At 43.2% G+C, this 7,356-nt stretch overlaps 1 pseudogene; it reads left to right on the top strand.

Moving 5' to 3' along the window:
- The first annotated feature begins 954 nt into the window (after positions 1-954).
- Positions 955-1,071, top strand: LOC126189147 (5S ribosomal RNA; annotated as a pseudogene).
- Positions 1,072-7,356: the final 6,285 nt, after the last annotated feature.

Here is a 7,356-nt window from a genome sequence, read left to right on the forward strand (position 1 = left end):
TTGTTTTCTTTCTTTCAAGTCTTTCCTGATGTAGCGAAGCCTTGAGAAGTAGCTTTAGCTAAGTTTATACCCGCTTTATTTATTCTCTTTCTTGTGCGATGGGAAATGCCAGTGGCTGACGCCATTGTAAGCTTTTTTATGTGATTTTTCAAATTTATCTGCCCCTTCCCAACACGAAGTTTTTGACATTGCACATGATCTTCCGCGCCTTACTGTGATGCCATGCTGTGTAGAAAAGAGATAGCAATCAGAACGCTGGAAGCACCCAGGCCGGTAAGCGGCAGACAGTTGACAACTGACAAGGGAACTGTCCAATCCGACATGTCGAAACCCGCCCTGAAATTTTTCATACAAAAATAATACACTGAAAGAGATACGGTGAAAATTTTAGCTACTAAGACATAAACACTTTGAAAATTGTCAAATTCGTTGGTCGGCAGGCGGCTGGAGAAGCGGACACTCCTGCTGCAGCTATAACAGGCAATGCATTCGCAACAATGTGGGCACATATCCTTGGATGACGGAACATTGGTGAACAGATAGTATTGTACAATGCTATCGTAATTTGTTAAGCAAATTTCAGTTTCAATTTACGGTTTCTCTACATCTACATAGCTACTCTGCAAATCACACTTAAGTACCCGGCCAAGGGTTCATCTAACCACCTTGACAACAGTTCTCAATATTGTACTCTCGAACAGCCCAAATCCCGTATCATGTCAGTGACACTGTTTCCAATTTCAATAATACAAAACATGGTGCTCTTCTTTGAACTTTCCAGATTCACTGCGTCAATACTCGCTGCTAAGGAACCCACACCGCGCAGCAGTACTCCATAAGAGGACGGACAAGCGTAGTGTAGGCAGTCTCTTTAGTAGATCTGTTGCATCTTATAAGTGTACTGCCAATAAAACGCAGTCTTTGGTTTGCCTTCCCCAAAAAATTTTATCTGTAGGCAACGGCCTTGCCGCAGTGGATACACCGGTTCCCGTAAGATCACCGAAGTTAAGCGCTGTTGGGCGTGGCTGGCACTTGGATGGGTGTCCATCCAGCCGCCATGCGCTGTTGCCATTTTTCGGGGTGCACTCAGCCTCGTGATGCCAATTGAAGAGCTACTCGTCCGAATAGGAGCGGCTTCGGTCAAGAATACCATCATAACGACCGGGAGAGCGGTGTGCTGACCCCACGCCCCTCCTATCCGCATCCTCCTCTGAGGATGACACGGCGGTCGGATGGTTCCGGTAGGCCACTCGTGGCCTGAAGACGGAGTGCTTTTTTTTCTTTCTAACTGCCACAATAAATATTAATAGTTGCTATTTGCTCGAATTTGCAACTCATTTAATATTCATAATAGTTAACAGCTGTTATTGCGATATCGCCGTTAACAATAAAGATAAAACTGATTTAATTCTCTTTGTTATTTCTTGGTATATGTTGCCAATACCACCTGTCTTTGTGCATGTTCTAGGATTTCACAGTAATGTGGAATCAATGTTTTCAGCATTACAAAGATGAAATATAAGGAACGTGATAGGCAATAGAAACCACTTACCTATCCTGAAACGTGTTATTTATTAGTTAATTTATTGGACAGTCATTCGAATGATGTCGGCATTTAATTAGAAATTGGGGAAACATTGGAAGAAACAGGAAATAACTCTGAAGATTGCATTAATTGTGATTAGAACGACGATTGTTGTGCTAATCAATGTCCAGAACAAATACAGAATACCTTCCAAGCCAAAAGAAAATGTGTGAAAGAAAAGGATGTAAATTTATTCGTTGAACGAGGGAGGGAGAAAACGCTTAAACTTAAGCCAAGTGCAAAGCCGGTTTCATTTCGTTGGGCGCTGTGAAGTGGTTTTCAGGCGTCTTTGATCTTGTTCAATAGATTCAGGAGATTATACGAGAAAGGAACTCGCAAAATTAAGAAGTGTACCTCAAGTAAACCTGTAGAGAAGATGTGATTAATAAGTAATAATACAGAGAAATTCATAGCTGACTGGAGACGAAGCTTCTTGTTATCCCCTAAAATGCTGTATATAAAGCCAATCAGAGAGATTTCTGTGCAAGAACTGCGTTCAAACAACGCTTTATCATATCGAGTGGCAAAAGTCAACGTCTCTTGTGCATTCAATGAATTCTATGACACATTCTTATACAGGAATTCCAGTGGCTGGCATCAGTGGATTACTGTTTCCGCAGCTTCGTATTTCACGAACATCAATCCAAATTAGGACCAAAAATAAGAGAAAAATACTATTTACGTGCTAAAATCTTATAATCGACGTAGCAAAATAGGAAAAAATGTTACATCCGAAACGCCTTCTTACATTTGCTTTTGTTGGACTCTTGGCTTGGATATAACGAGACCTCCGTCTTAATTACGGCGATGAAAAGGACTTCGGATTCGCCCCCTGGCTAACAGTGTCATTCAGCCCCTCGATAAAAATATTTTCAACAGCGTAAGGCATTTTTCAGAAGATTGTCGGGTAATATAATTTCCGACAACTCTTAGTTATTTCATGTTTGTCAGGGGAACAGTATAATTTAATTTCAGTCATTTGTGCATTGCCAGTTTGCATCAGCACGTTTTATGAATTTGATCAAATATGCCTAGTACACAGCACAATATACAAGACAACGCCATGACCATTTCTCACTCAGTTCCAGTTTCTGTCTGAACAGAATTAGTAATGACAGTGAACTTACTGAATGCATTAATTTTTCTTTTATCTGGTACGTCAGGTATAAGGAAAATGTTTGTTTTCGTCATCCAGTATACACTTCGCATTTTTGCAACGATTACATTGAAACGTCCCCTTAGAGGAATTTATACATATGAAACGTCCACTTAGAACAATTGTACAAGCCTGTGCTTACCCTGACACACAATATTATTTAGCGCAACGCAATCTGACTTTCAATAACCCCTACAAAACAATGGCCCTGACTAACTTTAACCTATACCTTTTACAAATCACTTACCTCACAAAAATCTTCGCTATTCAAGCTACTGCAAAACAGCGAGCGCCACTACTGCCAGCTAAATAAAAGATTCAAACTACTGAAGGTACTAACTACTGATAGGGATGGTTAGCAAATGAAAGATATTAATAGAGAACAAACAATGTATTTACCTTAATATTCATAATTGACATTCAGTCTTACAGATTATCAAAACTCCGCCATCTCTCTCCCCACGTCCACCACTGCTGGCGGCTCACCTCCAACTGCCCAACGCAATCTGCTGTTCACATCCAGCTGTAGCAGTTCATGACAACAATGGCAGGCAACAATGCAAACTAGCCACATACTGCACACAGCACAGCCAGTGATTTTCATACAGAGAGCGCTACGTAACGTTGCCAATAAGAAAACATAAACATCAAACTTACATAAAGAAAACATAAACAGACTACTTACATAGCCCCCATGCTCCCCACAAAAAATTTTACAAATTTAATTGGGCAGTGGCCAATACAGATTTGAAAAAATTTTTCATAATTACAATAACAAAGATATCCAATGCACACACTTATTGATACAATGTTGGTCAAAAGCTAAAATTTTCTCACAGTCCATAAAGACAGTCCTGATCATTCATCATAATAGTAATTACAGTTTTTTTCACAAAGTCTCATTAGTAAAAGAAATTGCACACAGAAGTAGTGGATTTCCATGCAGTCTTGAAGAAGTAGTGTTCTCCTTCCAACAGAAAGACAGTGCTGACTCTTGACATGCTGACAGGTAATGGGCCACAACAGAGCAAACCCACAGCAGAGTCATTTGACGTTTTGAAGAAGATTGGTAGATAGGTCATCAAAGAGTAGACCGACTGTAGTCCTGGTAGAGATTGTGGTATTTGTGGGCCACCAGAGGTGTAGACCCACTGTAGTCCTTGTAGAGATGGCCAGCAGCCATCTGTTGCGACTGTGCAGGTGCACAATCACCATTGAAGAGTCTTGCGGATAATAGAGCAAGTCCATAACCACCACTTGTGCACTCACAAAGTTTTTGGAATTGTCCTTAGAACCAGCAATGCTGTTATCCAGTCCCTTGCTGAATTAGTAACACACGTGCAAACACTAACAGTCCCAACTTCTCACATAGTGTCCATATAGTATGACCAACAGAAAAGTGTGCAGTGAAATGAATGCTTACAAGTTAATAATATGATGAACTGGTGTCAATTACAATTTTATGACGTAAGAATACAATTACAAAGGTACAAAATACATCATTAAAAACATAACAATACAGATAACATTTGTAGTAATAGGGGCTTTACAAAAGAATAGAAATAAACATATACATCAGTGTTACAGGAATGATGACATGAGTACATACATAAAAGATCAGAATCACATATGAAACGTCCCCTTAGAGGAATTTTACAAAATTGCAAAGAAGGCTGATGGCTGGATAAGTGGTGCTTCCAAAGCAATAGAATTTCCAAAGCTACATGAAGAAGCTGTTATTGGCCTGGGAATTGCTTGCAGTGGAAAGTACATTATGTCATGTTCTAACAAAACTGATCTGTTGATTTGGGACCTTAAGGGACAACAACTAGCCAAGGTTGATACATACCTTATGAATACCCATTGTGCAAGAATTTCACCTTGCGGAAGATTTGTGGTTGCTTCAGGATTTGCACCAGATGTGAAAGTATGGGAAGTTCGCTTTAGCAAGACAGGAGAATTCAGCCAGGTCAGTCGAGCATTTGAACTTCAAGGACACTCTTCTGGAGTGTATGACTTTGGATTTAGTGCAGATTCGTCTCGTATGGCAACTGTTTCAAAAGATGGCACTTGGAAGCTCTACGACACTAACATTGAGTACATGAAAGGAGAAGACCCTCACTTGTTAATGACAGGCAATTATAAACATGAAAATGTCCCTGCTCGTTTGGCCTTGTCACCAAATGGCGATGTAATTGCTATTGCCAGCAACAACAAGCTAATGTTCTATTCTGCTCTATCAGGAAAATGTGACAAAATAATAGAGAACATTTATACAGGCCCAATAACTGCAGTACTATTTGACTCACTTGGAAAGTATGTACTGACAGCTGGGGAGAGACATGTTAGAGTGTTCCATATTCATATGAAACGTCCACTTAGAACAATTGTACAAGCCTGTGCTTACCCTGACACACAATATTATTTAGCGCAACGCAATCTGACTTTCAATAACCCCTACAAAACAATGGCCCTGACTAACTTTAACCTATACCTTTTACAAATCACTTACCTCACAAAAATCTTCGCTATTCAAGCTACTGCAAAACAGCGAGCGCCACTACTGCCAGCTAAATAAAAGATTCAAACTACTGAAGGTACTAACTACTGATAGGGATGGTTAGCAAATGAAAGATATTAATAGAGAACAAACAATGTATTTACCTTAATATTCATAATTGACATTCAGTCTTACAGATTATCAAAACTCCGCCATCTCTCTCCCCACGTCCACCACTGCTGGCGGCTCACCTCCAACTGCCCAACGCAATCTGCTGTTCACATCCAGCTGTAGCAGTTCATGACAACAATGGCAGGCAACAATGCAAACTAGCCACATACTGCACACAGCACAGCCAGTGATTTTCATACAGAGAGCGCTACGTAACGTTGCCAATAAGAAAACATAAACATCAAACTTACATAAAGAAAACATAAACAGACTACTTACAACATTAAATACACTCCTGGAAATGGAAAAAAGAACACATTGACACCGGTGTGTCAGACCCACCATACTTTCTCCGGACACTGCGAGAGGGCTGTACAAGCAATGATCACACGCACGGCACAGCGGACACACCAGGAACCGCGGTGTTGGCCGTCGAATGGCGCTAGCTGCGCAGCATTTGTGCACCGCCGCCGTCAGTGTCAGCCAGTTTGCCGTGGCATAAGGAGCTCCATCGCAGTCTTTAACACTGGTAGCATGCCGCGACAGCATGGACGTGAACCGTATGTGCAGTTGACGGACTTTGAGCGAGGGCGTATAGTGGGCATGCGGGAGGCCGGGTGGACGTACCGCCGAATTGTTCAACACGTGGGGCGTGGGGTCTCCACAGTACATCGATGTTGTCGCCAGTGGTCGGCGGAAGGTGCACGTGCCCGTCGACCTGGGACCGGACCACAGCGACGCACGGATGCACGCCAAGACCGTAGGATCCTACGCAGTGCCGTAGGGGACCGCACCGCCACTTCCCAGCAAATTGGGACACTGTTGCTCCTGGGGTATCGGCGAGGACCATTCGCAACCGTCTCCATGAAGCTGGGCTACGGTTCCGCACACCGTTAGGCCGTCTTCCGCTCACGCCCCAGCATCGTGCAGCCCGCCTCCAGTGGTGTCGCGACAGGCGTGAATGGAGGGACGAATGGAGACGTGTCGTCTTCAGCGATGAGAGTCGCTTCTGCCTTGGTGCCAATGCTGGTCGTATGCGTGTTTGGCGCCGTACAGGTGAGCGCCACAATCAGGACTGCATACGACCGAGGCACACAGGGCCAACATCCGGCATCATGGTGTGGGGAGCGATCTCCTACACTGGCCGTACACCACTGGTGATCGTCGAGGGGACACTGAATAGTGCACGGTACATCCAAACCGTCATCGAACCCATCGTTCTACCATTCCTAGACCGGCAAGGGAACTTGCTGTTCCAACAGGACAATGCACGTCCGCATGTATCCCGTGCCACCCAACGTGCTCTAGAAGGTGTAAGTCAACTACCCTGGCCAGCAAGATCTCCGGATCTGTCCCCCATTGAGCATGTTTGGGACTGGATGAAGCGTCGTCTGACGCGGTCTGCACGTCCAGCACGAACGCTGGTCCAACTGAGGCGCCAGGTGGAAATGGCATGGCAAGCCGTTCCACAGGACTACATCCAGCATCTCTACGATCGTCTCCATGGGAGAATAGCAGCCTGCATTGCTGCGAAAGGTGGATATACACTGTACTAGTGCCGACATTGTGCATGCTCTGTTGCCTGTGTCTATGTGCCTGTGGTTCTGTCAGTGTGATCATGTGATGTATCTGACTCCGGGAATGTGTCAATAAAGTTTCCCCTTCCTGGGACAATGAATTCACGGTGTTCTTATTTCAATTTCCAGGAGTGTAATCAAGGAATTGTTTCATTGTTAGGAAACTGTACATTATTAAGAAATTACTGCAAGAACTGTGCTACCGGAAATGTTATGAAGTATTTAATGTCAACAAATGAAAGTCCCTATTGACGGGAGACATCTGTAGTGTAACATCATACACTGCCTTGCATTTCTTTCTCTGCTAGAGAGTTGTGTAACAATTGTATCTGCAACAGCAGGTGAATAAGACAGCCAACCAATACTA

Source organism: Schistocerca cancellata, chromosome 5 (genome assembly GCF_023864275.1).
Source record: "Schistocerca cancellata isolate TAMUIC-IGC-003103 chromosome 5, iqSchCanc2.1, whole genome shotgun sequence".
In the NCBI taxonomy this organism is placed as follows: Eukaryota; Metazoa; Arthropoda; class Insecta; order Orthoptera; family Acrididae; genus Schistocerca; species Schistocerca cancellata.